We start from the raw sequence: 19,244 nt of genomic DNA, 5'->3' as shown, positions 1-19,244 counted from the left end.
AATGTATAAATTAATTTATATCTAATTTAGAAATAGTAAATCCGTGTTAAATGAGGTTTTCCAGGATACACTAAAATTAAATATGCATTGTCTTTATGCACAGCTCTATACAGCAGGGTGCCTAATAAGGCCGGCCCGGGCCATGTTTCGAGCGCCATGGATGGACCTCATTGGGAAGAACCAGTTCGAAACGTGTGAGCGTTTGTTGTTTACAAAGAAACTTATTATTATTAAGATAATGACACTATCTTAATACAGCACAATTTTCTGTTCATAAATACATATTTGCTAGTAAACATGGTTCATAACAGAAACGATTGCATTAGATGAAACGTACCATGAAAATAAGTAGCAGCCCTCCTTCATTGAATTCCGTAGCAGAACTGAAAATAAAATGGTCCGCACGAGAGCGGGAGTGGAAATAGCTGTTGCTTGGCCACTAGATGTCACAGGCTATCACTAAAGAAGACATTTAGCGCTGTTTTCAAACTTTTTATGCTAGAAAATGATCGTGGGCCTTATTGGGAACCGGTCATTATTTGGTACATGCACCTTATTAAATTTTTCCTCAAGCAGCGTTCCACTGATTCAAAATAGATGTACAACTTAACCTGTTGCCTACAAAACTGCTGTGATGATATACTGATTATTGTCGAGATTAGTTTCCATCAGATGTTGGACATTATGGGCTCCTGAAAATCAATCCTTCCAAGGCCCAGGCAATCATTGTAGGTCGTACCACTCGCTCCTTCCGGCTCCTAGATTTCTCCCTTACCATCTGCGCACGTCCTGTCCACCTCTTCCCCACCCTCACCTAACTTAGCCTCACCATTGACCGTCACCTCACCTGGATCCCTCATCTCTGCTCCATCCAATCCAAAGCCCACAACCGCCTCTGACTCTTCAAACTCCTCTCTGGTCGGATATGGGGGCTGAACCCCTTTACCATCCTCCACGCCTGCAAATACTTACTCTGTCCCATCCTCTGTTATGCCAATCCCGTCTGGATATCAGACCCCTCCTCCCCCCCAAATTCTATAAGTCCCTCCAGATCCCCGAGAGCCATGCACTCTGCCTTGCCTTCCGTATACGCCTCCCATCCCCCAGGCGGATCCTCTATGACCTGATTCCTTTCCCTCATCTGCTCCTATTCCTTGAACATATCTGCCACCCTGATCCCCCTCATCCGCCAGTTGCTCCTCTCCTATCCAACCCCTGCCCGCTGCCACGCCTTCACTGTTGTGTGCCCCCATCCCCCCTAGCCTCCAAATCTACATCTTTCCTTTCCCAAGGTGGCTTCCGTCAACTCCCTCTCCCGGATGATGCCCTCTCTCCTTCCGTTTATCCCTCCTATCAACTCTGATCCTGATCTCATCCTCCTTTCCTCTGCCTTTTCCCTGGGCTCCCTCTCGCCCCTTCCATCCTGTTTTTTCCCTGCCTAACCCCTCTCTGCATCCCTTCCCCCCCCCTCCGAGACCTTTTGCATTCCCCTCCTCTGGCTTTCCCCATTCCCTCTCTCGCGATGGCCCAGCCCCCCCCCCCACTCTTATGAGTCCTCATTATTCGTCCTCTCCTTCCCCCTCCCCCCCCACTTCGTTTTTCCTCTCCTTCCCTCCCCTTTTCTTTCCCCTCATCTGTCCAGGTTCCCCCTGCCTGCCCTCAGCTGTGGTGTGTCATATTTGTGGCACCTTTTTAGAGCGGTGTTCAAGTGTGTGTTCAGTGTTGTGCGTCTTTTCAAAGTGTTGTGGACAGAAATCATGCTGTCGCTTGGTGTCATTTTTCATATCTCTTGCGAACAGAAACCAGACTGTCGCCGTGTTTTTTAATTTGTCTGTCTGTTAGTTTACCTGTCTGCTTCCTGTGTATTTTATTAGCATCACCAACTCTTTGTTTTATGTTTTAAGTTCCACAATTTTCCGCCATTTTACCATTTAAGTCACCGATTGCATAACCTGGTTTTATTATTTATTATCTTCATTTAAAACAAAAAAAACAAATTCGGTAGGCTGAAGAGCGGCGTACTAAAGTGCTGCCACCCCGCCCCTTTTGGGGGGAATCGAAATGCAATAAAGTAAAAAAAATTGGACATTATGAAGAAGGTTATACAAAAAAGTATTCGATATTAAGAGTAGTTGAATTCTCACTATAGATGCCGTCGTTGAGCTCTCACGTATGTGCGATGTGCCGTAGAAATCCTTGCCTGCAAACATTACGGAACAAACCACGGTCGAGGTAACAATTTGGTCACTGACAATTACAAAGCGTAAATACTATTAATATTCTTTCCTTGTGACTCGACGACGGTGTAACTTCAAGTGTAATGGGCGATGAAAAAGTTTCTGTTTGAAATCCGTACAGTTCAGAATCGGTACGCCAATCAGGCACAATCGCCACGAGCATTGAGGCAATCGTCTCACCGACGCAGAAGGTTGAAGATGCCCATCTGGTAAAACATCGTGCCCCGCTGCGTGAAGAAGTCTGTAATCACCTGCTGCACATCCTGGTCGGACAGAAGTGGTCGACTTTTCAAGAGAACGACGGCGTGATAATTGCGTGGTTACAGTTCACCACTGATTTCGACACCAAATTCCTCGAAGTCAATAAGCAATGGGACGCCGTAATCAAAGAACTGTGTGAGTTTTGTGGCGGCGTTCGTAGCGACAAACACTTCGCTGTAGAAACGGCTTACGAAGTCACCGCCACACTTTTAATAGCGGGCCGACCGGTCCGCTGGAACAGTGAACAGAAAGATGAAAACCCAAACACTCTGATTAAATAAAAGTCGGTGCTTATCTTTATTAACGAAGATACAGAAACACAGTAGTGAACTCCGTGTCTACAGATATCTGTCTAGTTCGAGTCGGAGCGGCTAGGTCAGCGTCGGCTGACGACAAACAACAACTCTGCTGCGATGAACACACAACTGACTAGCAAGTACACAAATCGGTGGCGAGTATACCACTGAGCGGCGAATACAGAACTGTCCTAGCGCTCGCGACTCCAGCGCTTAAGAAGCCAGAAGCCAGCGGTGGCGCGCGCAGACTTGCGGCGATTTCCTGTATCGCTGGACGGCGTCCGGACTTTGATGCTGCCAACCTTTTGGCAGCGGGCTCGGCTGGCATTACTGGCTAGGATATAACAGTGAGTGTCAGCAGATGGCTGGCTCCTGAACTTCTGGGGGCGATGGATGACACCACTGTCCGATACGAATTCTTCTTTCTCCGATGGATGTCTACGAGTCAGTGCTTATATACCCGCATCGGCGTCGCGCTACATTGCGAATACACTGCAGCAACGCCATAAAATGGAAATTGTTTGATCGCCCCTTATACATTAATATCTAATCATACGAGTATTTCATTGCCTTCTAGTAATTAAGTATATAGCCTATTCGAATAATGGGAATCTTACTCTGTCTTCGGTGAAGATTAGGTAGCTACAGTCAAATAAACTTCTCTCTCTCTCTCTCGTCCCTATACTTCACTGTTTCGTTTGGTCATACAATATTTAAGTCAAAAATTTTATAGTTAGTTTTGGGAATGGACTTTTACTGGATTTATATGTTCTGATGATACTTTACAATCCCAGTGGATCCATCGTTGTATGCTTTAACAAATTTGTAGCGGCTCTGGAACCTAAAGCAGAGATGTTGATTGAGTTACTACTCAAATGTTGAGAGTCTATATCATGTAGGCAGGCAGCAGAGATGAATTGAATACCGAGACGCGATTCCAGAATCGAAATAGATGTATATATTCCATGCAAAACCGTGATATGTTTAAGATACATACATGAGAATCTATACAGCAAAGGTAAAGTTCATGCTTCTAAACCCATTTCGCCGGCCGCTGTGGCCGAGCGGTTTCTAGGCGCTTCAGTCCAGAACCACGCTGCAGCTACGGTCGCAGGTCCGAATCCTGCCTCGCGCGTGGTTGTGTGATTTCCTTAGGATAGTTAGGTTTAAGTAGTTCTAAGTCTAGGGGACTAATGACCTCAGATGTTAAGTCACATAGTCCTTAGAGCCAATTCAACAATTTTTTTCTAAACCCATTTCACTCTTGGGCAGTTTTTTGAGAACTTTCACTGACGCAAATTGTCTTTCCTCGCTTGATCGACACTGGACAGATGTCACTAGTTGTTTGACTACCGTCCGCCGCATCCTTTACAGAAGCTTGTGGAGTGTCGGTAGCGGTGTAGATGAAGCCTTAGAAACGTATGAGCAATGAGAATGAACTACATTTTTGAATTAGGTTTCTGGCTGTTTTTGTCAACGGCCTTGCCGTAATGGTAACAATGGTTCCTGTCAGATCACCGATGTTAAGCACTATCGGGCTCGGTTAGCATTTGGATGGTTGACCGGCCGGTCTACCACGCGCTGTCGGCAAGCGGGTTGCACTCACTCCTTGTGAGGCCAATTGAGGAGTTGTTTGAGTGGGAAGTAGCGGCTCCGGTCACGAAAACTGACAACGGCCGTAAGAGTGGTGTGCTGACCACATGCTCCTCTACATCAGCGTCCTGTGAGGATGACACGACGGTCGGTCGTTACCGTTGGGCCTTCAAGGCCTGTTCGGATGAAGTTAAGTTTTAGCTTAGATCTCACTGGTTTGGTGCAGCCCGCCATGATTTCCTTCATATTAGAGTAGCATTTATATGGAATGTTCTCCGTTATTACTTGTACGTATTTCAATCTCTGTGCTGCCCGTCAACTTTGCCCTCCAACGTTGCCTCTACCATGGACGTTATTCCCTGATGTCTTAATATACGAGTATATCCTGTCACATTGCCGGTTTTTTTAGCTACTGTTTTACACATATTTCTTTCTTCGCCATTTATGTGGTGGAACTCATCTCTTATCTCGTAAGTTCACTTAACTGTCTTCATGTAACACCACGTCTCAAGGGCTCCAGTTGTAATGTTTTCTGGTTTTCCACGATTCACTTGGATATATGACTATACTCTAGACAATCGTTTTCTGAATTTTCTTTGTCAATCTTAAAGCCCATTTATAATAATAAGCCAGTCCCAGCTGCAAGTTGCGTATCTAACTGCTTCCAATTCTGAGCCGGCAGATATGGCCGAGCGGTTCTAGGCGCTTCAGTCTGGAACCGCGCGACCGCTACGGTCGCAGGTTCGAATCCTGCCTCGGGTATGGATGTGTGTGATGTCCTTAGGTGAGTTAGATTTAAGTAGTTCTAAGTTCTAGCGGACTTATGACCTCAGATGTTGAGTCCCATAGTGCTCAGAGTCATTGTGTTTTGAACAAAATTCTGATTTTCAGTATTTCATACAATTACTGACTAGATTTAAAAAAAATTAAAATGCTCTCTTAACCTACTGATTCAGAGATATAACCTTACATTAAGGGTTTAACACAGTAAGTGAAGCTACATTCTCATTGGCCGCCTCATTTTAATACTCTCTATTATACTACGCTATAATTGGCTGGAGGCTAGAGGAGGAGGAAGGGGAATAATGAGGGGGAGAGGAGAAGGGTACCAAGTACTAGTGGGCTAATTGCGCCACCTTGCATTTGTTTAGAAATTTGCTTCCACACCACCATTTTAACTTTTTCAATTTCCCAATATAGCCATCGTGGATTTTTTAAATTTTCCAGCACCATCATTTTGAAGTTTCCTAAATTTCTTGCCACTAACACGTTCTATTTTTGAATTTCTCACCCGCGCCGTCTTGGATTTTTCGGCGACAGCACCTACTAGCGGCGGAAACAAGAACTGTGTGCTAGAGGCTCCATAGATTTACTTCTGTTATGTTCAGCACAACAGGTCAGGTACTAAATTCCAGGAAACTCATGTCACAAAATTCCATTACAACAGTTTGTTTGGTGCCGGTTTCTGTCTAATACAACCGTCTGGTACGAAAATCTGGCCAATATAAAACATGTCACTCACCAAGAAACATAAAATCACTTTACGTACCAAGCTCATGAACAAAAGCTAGGCAGACACTGATTTTACCGTATCAGAAATAATTTGTGTGTGTGTGTGTGTGTGACAATAAAGGCTGACGCGGGAAAATCACTGTCAGTCATGAGCTTGATAGTGAATGTGATCTTGCGTTTCCGACTGAATGACATCTGATAGGTTTTCAAATGGCTCTGAGCACTATGGGACTTAACATCTGTGGTCATCTGTCCCCTAGAACTTAGAACTACTTAAACCTAAGTAACCTAAGGACATCACACACATCCATGCCCGAGGCAGGATTCGAACCTGCGACCGTAGCGGTCACGCAGTTCCAGACTGAAGCGCCTAGAACCGCACGGCCATTATATGTTTTCCCCAGTTTTTCAGATGATGGTCTTAGACCGAAATCGATAGTGAATAAATTGTGTTAATGCGCCTTTGTGTCACGCCAAGCAAATCACCATGCTGTATTCAGCAAAATGACACATAATTTAAAGCATTTTCGAAAGTTTTTCTCGCTGGCACCTCCCCACACAATAATGAAAGGAAATTTTTTTTCACTGCTCATGCAGTAGAACTCCACCATCTAGTATGGCGTTTTAATTTATTACTTCTTTACTACTATCTCTATTCGCAACACGTCTGCAGACAGCATCGACATACGTCACTGCCTGTACCTGCAAAATTGTACGACAAACAATTCAGGACATATGACGTCATAAAAACTGAGATGCGTGAAACAGATATTTTATACATAGAAGTTCGATTGCTGAAAGAATGGGGGGGGGGGTGGAGGTACTGATTATTTTTAGCAGTTTTGCAGGTTTCAAGTTCGGGTCCCGATCCGATACAAAGTTTAAATTCACAAGGAAGTTTCAACGCTTTCTTTGTCTGTGCTGTTCGGCTTCGTTCGAACCACTTGCTTTGTCCGTCGCGCGTGTTTTTTCTTTTTTTTACATGGGACCACGAGTGGAAAATAGTGGAATACTTTCAGTTCTTCTATTGCGTCGACCACAATTTTCATTTTAAGTTTGCAGCTAATGTATTTTTTGCCGCTCTTTAATACTTGCGATGCTCTCAGATTCATTTTCGTTCCATAGCTTATTCCCAGTCCACTGTAGATTTCATTCAGCCCGTCCTTTAACTCTGCTCCGGTTTCACGGAGGACAACAAAATCATCAGAAAATCTTGTCACTGACGTCCTGTCACCGTGAATTCTCTGACCTTTTTTGTGTTCTTGATTGCTTCCTCGACGTACATGTTTAACAGCAGGATAGAATGACTGTATCCCTGCCTCAGAGCTTTCTAATCTCTTCTGTTCTAATTGTCTCTAGTATCTCCACTACTTTTTAATTCAGAAGCCAATGAATTTCCGCAGACAGGTCGTGTATCGAAATTCTTGTTTTTCACCTCCGGTCTCGAAAGTAGCATCATGAGCTGTTCACACTTCTTAGTAAATCATCATTAATCGTTCTTCATCAGTTTCATCAGCTAAAGAAATTTTATGTCCACCTCGGTGACAGTATAGTCATTTGGACAGCGTCCACCTAGTTTGATGCACTGCGGTAGGTAGAAGGCGGCCAGCTGCACGCCAGAGGTTTGGCGCTCCTCTTCTGAGCGTGCGCGCGCGCGTGAGTGAGTGTGTGTGTGTGTGTGTGTGTGTGTGTGTATGTGTCCCTGTGTGTGTGTGTGTGTGTGTGTGTGTGTGTCCGTGTGTGTGTATCTTGGCAGCGCTCATGTTAAGAGAGCTGCGCGTATCGGCCTGCCAGCGACAAGCTGTGCTGGGAGAGTGGAGAGGAGCGCAGCTACAACTACCACCTGCAGCTACAACTGCAGCTACTGCGCACGCGCCTCGGTGTCAAGACCAGGCGCGTCGCGGAGTTGAGATGCACGCAGCGCGCATCGCGGCCGCCGCGTTTAACGGTAATCTGCTGCAGCTCTGTGCCCTGGCAGAATGCCTTCCAGCGTCTCTGCCGGCGCACTGTCTAGTAACTTCCACGTTCTCTCAACAGCAGCACGTTTGTGCGTGCTGCGAATTCAGTCTTCAGCCTCTCATCCTCTTGAACTGTATCTCATTGCAGGCCAGGAACACGGCATAATGGCGCCTTCAGGCCTCCCTTCGTTCAGGCTGTTTACTTTCAGTATTTATTTCCCATTTTCCGTTTTATTTTTTCTATGATTTTACAAAAACCTTCACCTTGTTATGAGAATTCTGTAGCTTCACACGTCGTAGATAACCATATTTATTATTTTATTTACATTTTTCATTCCGTTCATTGTTGATTGTGATGCATGTATCGCCCGTCACCAGCAACTATTGGTTAGCTGTGCCCACTAGTAAAAGAATACACTGTCCTACAGAATTTATGTACAGGATAGATACTAGAGTAGCACCCTCTGCTTTGCTCGCGTAGGCTATACGGTCCGCACAGATTTCTTTTTTTCTTTCTTGCTTTTTGTCTTTAATCGAATTTTTACGTTATTTACAAATCGCAACAAAAAAATAGCTCTGAGCACTATGGGACTTAACATTTGAGGTCATCAGTCCCCTACAACTTAGAACTACTTAAACCTAAGTAACCTAAGTGCATCACACACATCCATGCCCGAGGCAGGATTCGAACCTGCGACCGTAGCGGTCGTGCGGTTCCAGACTGTAGCGCCTAGAACCGCTCGGCCACTCCGGCCGGCCAAATCGCAACATATTCTGAACTTTTCATGCTAATTAAGCCCGTAGTAGCGTGATATTTTCCAAGTGTACTTGTCATTAAAGAGTTATTCTATCAACTGAGTTCTTTCTTAATCTTGCCTTCTAAGTTCTTGTGGTTATATATTCACAGAAACTTTCATTCCTTAACAAATATTTCCTTAGAAGTTCAGTACAATTTTTTTTTTAGATTTAGCTTTACAACTGGTTTAAAATGCCGGTAATTTTGTCCTCTGTTGAATTGCGAAAAAAAACTGAAACATCAGTTTTTGAATTTCCATCCGCGAAGCGAAGTACAAATTTTCAGAGAATTATTGTTAAAAAATGCTTTCGTAATGAAATATTTGCATAAAAACTTCCGTACCCGTCTTTACTGCTAGTAGTTGAATTTCCAAAAACATCAAAACACATATATTTTACCGAGAAGAAAAATAAAAAATTTCTTCGATTTAGCGTTAAAATACTTTCACAATGAAATATTTACATAAAATATTTGAGCCCCTATTTTAACCCCCTAAGGTTGTTTTTTGAGAAACACTGAAAAACGTGGTCTTTCTTTATTTTCAACCGATTGGTCACATACCAGTTTCTGTAGATGTACATTTAAAAATGTTTTAGTAGTTACTAGAGATTTATTTCTAAAAAAATTAATGGCATCATGGATTGAATTTCCAAAATTGCTCAAACACGCATTACTTTAGGTAATGGAAGTTAGGGGATGGAATTTCGAAAAGGCCTTTGTTAAACGAAGTCTACAGTATAAGCTCAATGACGCCCATTCCAAATCTGAAGTTACTATCTTCAGCGGTTAGGGCTTGGCGATGATGATTGAGTCAGTCAATCAATCTGCCAGGACGTATCTTTTTGTACTACATACATATTAACAACTGGGTGGAAATGAATTAAAGTGCGATGGCTCGTTGCCACTGGTCTCAAAATCGCGCACAGAAAGCTGCACTTCACACGGTGCGAGGACAGAGTAATTATAGCGCCAAATGGGGCTGGCCCCGCAACACGAGGCAGTTGAAGCAATGGGAAAAGACAGAGTGTGTCAGTCAGCGAGTACTTACTGTGCGCTATGGCAGCGTTCTTCATTACAACATGGCCTGAAGAGTACATCTGGATCACTTCACACGGAGATGAATCAACGGGTAACTCGAAGTAGGGTGAGTATAGCTCAACAGTTATGTATTGCTCGCAGCACTGTTTCACGTGTATGCTGAGCGTTCCTAACCAAAGGCACTCCGTGCCGAAGGACCAAGGACTACAGCAGCAGAAGGCCGTTCCATTGTGCAAGAGAGAAGAAAGGGCCTATGTCAAACAGCGGACTAATAAATGTGAATGTCGTGTGGCTAGGGCCTCCCGTCGGTAGAGCGTTCGCCGGGTGCAACTCTTTCGATTTGACGCCACTTCGGCGACTTGCGCGTCGATGGGGATGAAATGATGATGATTAGGACAACACAACACCCAGTTCCTAAGCGGAGAAAATCTCCGACTCAGCCGGGAATCGAACCCGGACCCGTAGGATTGACATTCTGTCGCGCTTACCACTCAGCTACCGGAGGCAGACGGCGGACCAATTGCAACCACATTTAACAAAACAGCAAGGCATGCAATCTCACGCACCTCACTGGTACGACTGCAGTGGGGGTGGTCTCTTTGCCGAACTATAAGTACGTTGTCCCTTTGCATGCGCACGTCGGCGGCACAGTTTTCGTTGGTGCCAAGAGCATAGAGACTCGACCAACAAGTAGCGGGGCCGCTCGCTTTTATTAGATGAGAGCAGTCTGACTAGTGATTCTGGACTTTCTCATACTCCGACAACGATACTTTTGGTGGTCCAATTGTTATGATGTAGGGACGCATAATATTGCATGGACGTACTGATCTCCAGATTTTGAAACATGAGGCAGTAATTGGTCAGTGTTATTGTGACACCATACTCCCCATACAGGAGTATGTAGGTTGCAGTAGGTACTGGGAGATGAAGAAGCTTGCACAGGATAGAGTAGCATAGAGAGCTGCATCAAACCAGTCTCAGGACTGAAGACCACAACAACAACAACTCCCTCGCAATGTGCATCATATCGTTGGTGCTTTCGTCCCCGCCACCGCATTGAAAAGCACTGGTGGGAGAGCTCTTGTGACAAGAGGATATTCGACGAAGGGGCTGACCTCCCCATTCCCCGACCTAAATTCCGTCGAACACGTGTGATACTCGTTGGGGAGACGTATTGCAGCGCACCCACATGCACCAACACAACGACCATCCTGCAGTTAGCTGCGTTAGCGGAGGAACGAACGCCATACCACAGTAACTCCTAATCAGCCTTGTCACCAGCATGGCAGTACGTTGAAGAGCATGCGTTGTCGTCCACGGTGATGACACACCCAATTAAAAACCGTTCCCCGCATTTTGAAATGTCCAGGAGACCATTATAAGTCGCGATGACTTCATTGTAACTATTGTCTTACACTGAAGTGCCAAAGAAACTGGTATAGGCTTGCGTATTCAAATACAAAGATATGTAAACAGTCAAAATATGGCGCTGCGGTTGGCAACTCCTATATAAGACAAGTGTCCGGCGCAGATGTTAGATCGGATACTGCAGGTTATCAAGATTTAAGTGAGTCTGAACATGGTGTTATAGTCGGCGCACGAGCGATGGGACGCAGCACCTCCGAAGTAGCGTTGAAGTGGGGATTTTTCCCGTGCGACCATTTCACGAGTGTACAGTGAATATCAGGAATCCGGTAAAACATCAAATCTCTGACATGGCTGCGGCCGGCAAAAGATCCTGCAAGAACGGGACCAACGACGACTGAAGAGAATCGTTGAACGTGACACAAGTGCAGCCCTCAGATTTCAGTAGCGGACCATCAACAAGTGTCAGCGTACGAACCACTCGGCCGGCCGTTGTGGCCGAGCGGTTCTAGGCCCTTCATTCCAGAATCGCGCGACTGCTACGGTCGCAGGTTCGAATCCTGTCTCGGGCATGGATGTGTTTGATGTCCTTAGGTTAGCTAGGTTTACGTAGTTCTAAGTTCTAGGAGACTGATGACCTCGGATGTTAAGTCCCATAGCGCTCAGAGCCATTTGAACCATTTTTGAACGAACCATTCAACGAAACATCATCGATATGGTCATTCAGAACCGAAAGCCTACTCGTGTACCCTCGATGATAGCACAACACAACGCTTTACTTTTCGCCTGGGCCCGTGAACACCGACATTGTACTGTTGATGACTGGAAATATGTTGCCTGGTCGGACGGGTCTCGTTTCAGATTGTATGGAAGTGTACGGGTATGGAGACAACCTCATGAATCCAGACCCAGCATGTCAGCAGGGGACTGTTCATGCTGGTGGAGGCTCTGTAATGGTGTGAGGCGTGAGCAATTGGAGTTATATGGGACGCCTGACACGTCTAGATGAGACTCTGACAGGTGACACGTACGTAAGCATCCTGACTGATCACCTGCATCCGTTCATATGAAGGTGGCGTCTGTTCTTTCGAACATGTCCGAAAGAATAGATACCGTATTCATATAGATCAGGCATACCGGCCAATGATCTTGTTCAGTGCGGATGCACTCACATTGCCCGAACTCTTACGGGAATCGGTAGATTGACTGCCGCGAGTGATGAGTATAGTGAGCAAGGGCACTACAAATGTAGTGTGTAGAAAGCAAGCTGGAACTGTGGATCTCACGGGGAGCGTGCCAGAGATACGTCCCTGCAGTCGCACTATTCTCTGTGTCCTCGGTGGCTTAGACGGATAGAGCATCTGCCATGAAAGCAGGAGATCCTGGGTTCGAGTCCCGGTCGGGACACACATTTTCAACTGTCCCCAATGATACTTATAATGCCTGTAAGCAGCTAAAGGTCTGGATTTCAATGTGATTTCATGCATCCATTAATGTCCATTGTGCATTCCGACGGACTTGGGCGATTCCAGCAGGACAATGCGACACCCCACACGTCCAGAATTGCTACAAACTGGTTTCAGGAGCAGTCTTCTGAGTTTAAACACTTCCGCTGGCCACCAAATTCCCCAGACATTGTTTTGCATATCTGTGATGCAGTTCAGTTTCATTCATTCCGCCAGGAAGGAGGTACACAGCTTGTGTTGTCTGTAGTTGAACTATGCCTAGACGGCCAATACCGAGGTTCGATCCCGTCCGTATTGTTACTTTGTGCCAAGAAGGGCTCTCAACAAGGTAAGTGTCCAGGTGTCTTGGAGTGAACCAAAGCGATGTTGTCCGGACATGGTGGGCGGGGGGTGGGGGTACAGAGAGACAGGAACTGTTGATGACATGCCTCGTTTAGGCCGCTCAAGGGCTGTTACTGCAGTGGATGACACTACCTACGGATTATGGCTCGGAGGAACCTTAACAGCTATGCACCATGTCTAATAATACTTTTCGTGCAGCCAAAGGACGTCGTGTTACGACTCAAACTGTGTGCAATAGGCTGCATGATGCGGAACTTCACTCCCAGTGTCCATGGCGAGGTCCATGTTTCCAACCACGACACATGTAGCGTGGTACAGATGGGGCCACCAACATGCCGAATGGACCGCTCAGGATTGGCATCACATTCTCTTCACCAATGAGTGTAGCATTTGCCTTCAACCAGACAATCGTCGGAGACGTGTTCGGAGGCAACCCGGTCAGGCTGAACGCCTTAGACACACTGTCACATTGTCCAGAGTGTGCAGCAAGGTGGAGGCTCCCTACTGTTTTGGGGAGCCATTATGTGGAGCCGACGTAAGCCGCTGGTGGTCGTGGAAGGTGCCGTGACGGCTATACGATACGTGAACGCCATCCTCCGGCCGACTGTGCAACCATACCGGCAGCATATTGGCAAGGCATTCGTCCTCATGGACGACAATTCGCGCCCCCATCGTGCACGTCTTGTAAATGACGTCCTTCAGGATAACGACATTGTTCCACTAGAGTGGCCAGCATATTCTCCAGACATGAACCCTATCAAACATAACTGGGATAGGTTGAAACGGGCTGTTTATGGACGACGTGACCCACCAACCACTCCTATGGATCTACACCGAATCGCCATTCAGGAGTGGGACAATCTTGATTAACTTGTGGATAGTATGCCACGGCATATACAGGTATGCATCAATGCAAGAGGAGGTGCTGCTGGGTAATAGGGGTACTGGTGTGTAGAGCAATCTGGACCACCACCTGTGAAGATCTTGCTGTTTGACGGAACAACATGCATACAACAAGCAATGTATGGTTTTCGTATAAAAAAAAAAAAAAAAAAAAAAAAAAAAAAAAAAAAAAAAAAAAGAGGACGGAAATGACGTTTATGTTGATCTCTATTCCAGTTTTCTGTACAAGTTCCGGAACTCTCGGAACCGAGGTGATGCAAACCTCTTTTGATGTGTGTATGAAGCCGTGAATCTGCAACTTGCAACCATAGATAACAAACGAATTCAAAATACGTATAAACACAAGAGTCGCAGATTTAGGAATCTCTGTTATTAGCGAGGGCTCGAATTAATGGCATTCAAAATAAAGCACAGGGAGACTTCTAGTGTAGCACATGTTGAACAGGACACGCGGTATCTGCGCAGTTGGTCGTGGGCAGATCACACTGCCCGGCCCATGGGACTCTCCAATTACTGATTGCACGTGTGCCTGCGAGAGTGGAAGCTTTCATCAAGGCTAAGAGTGGGCCAACACCATATTGAATTTCAGCATTACCGATGGAGGGCGCCACGAACTTGTAAGTCATTTTCAGCCAGGTGTCCGGATACTTTTGATCACATAGTGTATTTGTTCACTCTTCTAGGAAAGTACGCTTTCGCCACTCAAACAATAAATCGCAGTGTGACACAAAAGGCATCTCTTACAGCAGCTGCCGCAGGAGTTGGTTGACCATCTCCATAGCGCTTTCGTGCTTACTACATGAACCCGTAACGAAACGCACTGCTCTTCTTGGGATATTCTCCATTTCCTCTATCGATTCTGTCTGGTACGAATCTCATACCGATGTCCCATATTCAAACACTGGTCGAATGATGGTTTTGTAAGATGCCTCCTTTGTTGGTGGACTACATTTCCCGAGGATTCTTCCAATGAATCTCAGTCTGGCATCTGCCTCTCCGGCGATTAGTCGTACCATGTTAGATCGAATGGTTCAAATGGCTCTGAGCACTATGGGACTTAACTTCTGAGGTCATCAGTCCCCTAGAACATAGAACTACTTAAACCTAACTAACCTAAGGATATCACACACATCCATGTCCGAGGCAGGATTCGAACCTGCGACCGTAGTGGTCGCGCGGGTCCAGACTGTAGCGCCTAGAACCGCCCGGCCACCCCAGCCGGCCCATGTTAGATCGGTCCATATGCATACTCCTAGATATTTTGTTGAAGTTACTGCTCCCAGAGATTGTACTCCAGTCGGTACTGACACCATAATGCACCTGTCTGTCTATGTATACGCTGTCATTACATCTAATGATACTGAGTATCAGCTGCCACGCCCTGTACCAAACGTCGTCCACTACAGGTCTTCCCGCATTTGGTTATAATTTTCTAGCTTTGCCACTTCACCGTATAAAACAGCATCTTTTACAAAATCCTCATGGAAACTCCGATGTTGCCTACTGTGTATCGTGAAAAGTAACGGATCTGTAACATTCGCCCGCAGCTCGTGGTCGTGCGGTAGCGTTCTCGCTTCCCCCGCCCGGGTTCCCAGGTTCGATTCCCGGCGGGGTCAGGGATTTTCTCTGCCTCGTGATGGCTGGGTGTTGTGTGATGTCCTTAGGTAAGTTAGGTTCAAGTAGTTCTAAGTTCTAGGGGACTGATGACCATAGATGTTAAGTCCCATAGTGCTCAGAGCCATTTGAACAATTTTTTTTTTTTTTTTTGTAACATTCTCTTGGAGTAAACCAGAAGCTAATTTTACGCCTCAAGACTTCCCTTCATTGACAGTGAGATGCTATGGTTTTTTTTTCCCTAAAAACTCCCCAATCCTATTTTCACAGTTAATCTGGTGTTCCGTATACTCGTACTTTATAGAAGTGTCACTGCGTCACGGCAGGCCGGAGTGGCCGAGCGGTTCTCGGCGCTACAGTCTGCAGCCGCGCGACCGCTACAGTCGCAGGTTCGAATCCTGCCTCGAGTATGAATGTGTGTATTGTCCTTAGGTTAGTTAGGTTTAAGTAGTTATAAGTTCTAGGGGACTGATGACCTCAGCAGTTAAGTCCCATAGTGTTCAGAGCGATTTGAACCAACTGCGTCACGAGTGACTAAGAATTCATGATTTGCGAAATACCGACGCATGTAGAGCCAGCTGTGATAGGCAGCAACATATTGATAAGAAGGATCGCCTTCAACTATCGTAGCTTTTAACAGTGGACAGTTCGCTAGGAGACTTTTGATGAATGAATTTTCACTTTGCAGCAGTTTTTGAAACTTCCAGGTCGATTAAATCTGTGGGATGAAGCGAGAATCGAACACGGAACTTACACTTGTGCGTGCATTTCTCATACTTATACACACTGAGGGAAAAAATTACAACACCAAAAAGTTATTAATGGAGGGTAATGAAATTTCGAGAATACATTTTTCTAGGTACCACGTTTAACATTGCAGGAGAAAAGATAAGCCACTGAAAATGTGAAATGCTGGTATATTAATAAGCGGTGTAACCGTCACATGTTGAATGTAAGCATGCAAAAGAGCATGCTTTGCGTCGTAAAGGTGCCGGATGTCACTTTGTGGGATGAAGTCCAATGCCTGTTGCACTTGGACAGTCAGTACACCGACAGATAATGCTGGTTGTGGATGATGCTGGAGCTGTCCGATGAAGTCGCATATGTGCCCGACTGGAGGCAGATTTAGTGATAGAGCAGGGTAACAAAACATGTCGACAATCTATAGAGCATGTTGGGTTGCAACAGCGGTATGTGGGGGAGTAGTATATTGTGTTATACTGATGTTTATGAATGGCAGCACAACAGGTCGAATCACCAGACTCACGTACAGTTTTGCATTCCTAGTGCGTGGGATAGCCGCGAGAGTGCTCCTGCTCTCATACGAAACTGCACTCCAGACCATAACCCCAGGAGAAGCTCCAGTGTGTCTAGCACACAGACTGGTTGGCTGGCTGCAGGGCCACAACTGGCCTTCTTTTAACCAACATATGGCCATCACTGACACCGGAGCAGAACCAGCTTCCATCAGAAAACACAACCTATCTACAATCAACCCTCCAATGAGCTCTCGCTTGGCACCACTGCAAGTGGCGGTGGTGTGGTGTTCAAAAATGGTTCAAATGGCTCTGAGCACTATGACACTCAACATCTATGGTCATCAGTCCCCTAGAACTTAGAACTACTTAAACCCAACTAACCTAAGAACAGCACACAACACCCAGTCAGCACGAGGCAGAGAAAATCCCTGACCCCGCCGGGAATCGAACCCGGGAACCCGGGCGTGGGAACCGAGATCGCTACTGCACGACCACGAGCTCCGAACGTGGTGTGGTGTCAGTGGAATGCACGCTACAGGGTGGTTGGGAGCTGTCCTTGAAGTAACCGATTTGTAACAGTTCGTTGTGTCACTGTGCTGTCAACTGCTGCTCAGATTGCTGCTGCACATGGAATACGATGCGACGAAGACGGTGGTCTTTCCTCGCGGTAGTGCCACGTTGCCGTCGAGAGCCTGCTCTTCTTGCGACCATAGAGTCCCGTGACCAACGCTGCCAGTAATCACGTACAGTGGCTATATTATTGCCAGATCCTCCTCTAACATCGCAGAACGAGCATCCAAATACTTGTAGTCCTATTACACGACCTCGTTTAAACTCAGTGATGTGTTCATAATTGCATCTATGTTGCCTTAAAGGCATTCTTGACTAACGTCAACTCACTACGTCCAGTCTCATAGGTAACTAACGCTCACGATCTTTATAGTGTGTAATTAAAGCCGGCCGGAGTGGCCAAGCGGTTCTAGGCGCTACAGTCTGGAGCCGCGCGACCGCTACGGTCGCCGGTTCGAATCCTGCGTCGGGCATGGATGTGTGTAATGTCCTTAGGTTAGTTAGGTTTAAGTAGTTCTAAGTTCTAGGGGACTGATGACCACAGCAGTTAAGCAATTAAGTCCCTTAGTGCTCAGAGCCATTCGAATCATTTTTTTTGTTAATTACAGCAAACTTGATTTGCTTCTTCATACTGGCGCTACTAGCGCTACTCTTGTACGACTGGTGCGTAACTGGAATAAAGTCATATTTCAGACCTAGAAACACGCCTACCAACTTTAGTTTATGTTACACAACTTCATCTTGGTGTTGCGATCTTTTGCCGTCAGTGTACAAGGGCTGTCAAGAAAGTAAGTTCCGATCTGTCGCCATGGAAACCACTGGGAAAATCCGCTAAAGCTTTTGACAGATGTGTTGGGCAGTGTCTCTAGTATGCCCGTCGATAGTGCAGCGTCGCTCTTTTCAGTTTTGAGTTAACAGGAAGTATGTAAAGAAGTGCAGGGAATAGCGTCTCCCGCCAATTATGAAGGCCTGGTTAGAGGTTTCGCCTGTGTCACGCAACCCACATAACACAACAGTCGAACAGTTCCTTCTTCATGCCAATTCTCGGCCACTCACTGCAGGGGCAATGAAGACGCTCCTGCAGAGTTTCCGATGAGAAGTGTTTGATCACGCACAATAAAGTCCGTAATTGGCTCTCCCTGAGCCTCATCTCTACTCACAAGAATAGCTGGCTATGAAGACAAATTTTTTCCACAGACAACGAGCTGCAGACCAGTGCAGGTAACTGGCTGAAAGCACAGGCGGCTCTTTTTTATGACGAGCATATTGGAAAGCTGATACAACACTACGACAGAACTCGAAGTTGGAGCGGCGACTATGTGGAGAAGTAGTTGGAAAAACTCGAGGTTGGAGCGGCGACTATGTGGAGAAGAAGTTGGAAGGTGTACCTAACTGTTGCAAATAACACGTTTCTCGTTTTCACTGTGGTTTCCATTTCGCGACCGATCGAAACTTACTTTCTGGACAATCCTCTTATCTAGACACGAGTCACAACCTCTAGTCGATAGCTGTGCCACGCGTGATGTTTGTTGTGACGTTACCAAGAAATATCCAACAGATATAAAAACAACAGTATTACTGCGGAAAATAATTATCTACTAAAGTGTAGTAGAAGCCGACCTCGGGGAAGATCAGTTTGGATTCCGTAGAAATGTTGAAACACGTGAGGCAATACTGACCCTACGACCTATCTTAGAAAATAGATTTAGGAAAGGCAAACCTACGTTTCTAGCATTTGTAGACTTGGAGAAAGCTTTTGACAATGTTGTCTGGAATACTCTCTTTCAGATTCTGTAGGGGGCAGGGGTAAAATACAGGAGCGAAAGGCTATCTACAATTTGTACAGAAACCAGACGGCAGTTATAAGAGTCGAGGGACATGAAAGGGAAGCAGCGATTGGGAATGGAGTGAGACAGGGTTGTAGCCTCTCCCCGATGTTATTCAATCTGTATATTGAGCAAGCAGTAAAGGAAACAAAAGAAAATTTCGGGGTAGGTATTAAAATCCATGGAGAAGAAATAAAAACTTTGAGGT

At 45.8% G+C, this 19,244-nt stretch overlaps 1 non-coding gene across 1 annotated transcript; it reads left to right on the top strand.

Annotated features, from left to right (window-relative positions):
- Positions 1 to 12,388: 12,388 nt before the first annotated feature.
- Trnas-uga (transfer RNA serine (anticodon UGA)) lies at positions 12,389 to 12,463 on the top strand. The gene has a single exon. It is a non-coding gene; the product is annotated as a tRNA-Ser (tRNA).
- Positions 12,464 to 19,244: the final 6,781 nt, after the last annotated feature.

The sequence above is a fragment of the Schistocerca cancellata genome, chromosome 8 (genome assembly GCF_023864275.1).
Source record: "Schistocerca cancellata isolate TAMUIC-IGC-003103 chromosome 8, iqSchCanc2.1, whole genome shotgun sequence".
Classification (NCBI taxonomy): domain Eukaryota; kingdom Metazoa; phylum Arthropoda; class Insecta; order Orthoptera; family Acrididae; genus Schistocerca; species Schistocerca cancellata.
The sequence above is the reverse complement of the archived record's forward strand: the minus strand, read 5'-3'. Positions and strand labels throughout refer to the sequence as shown.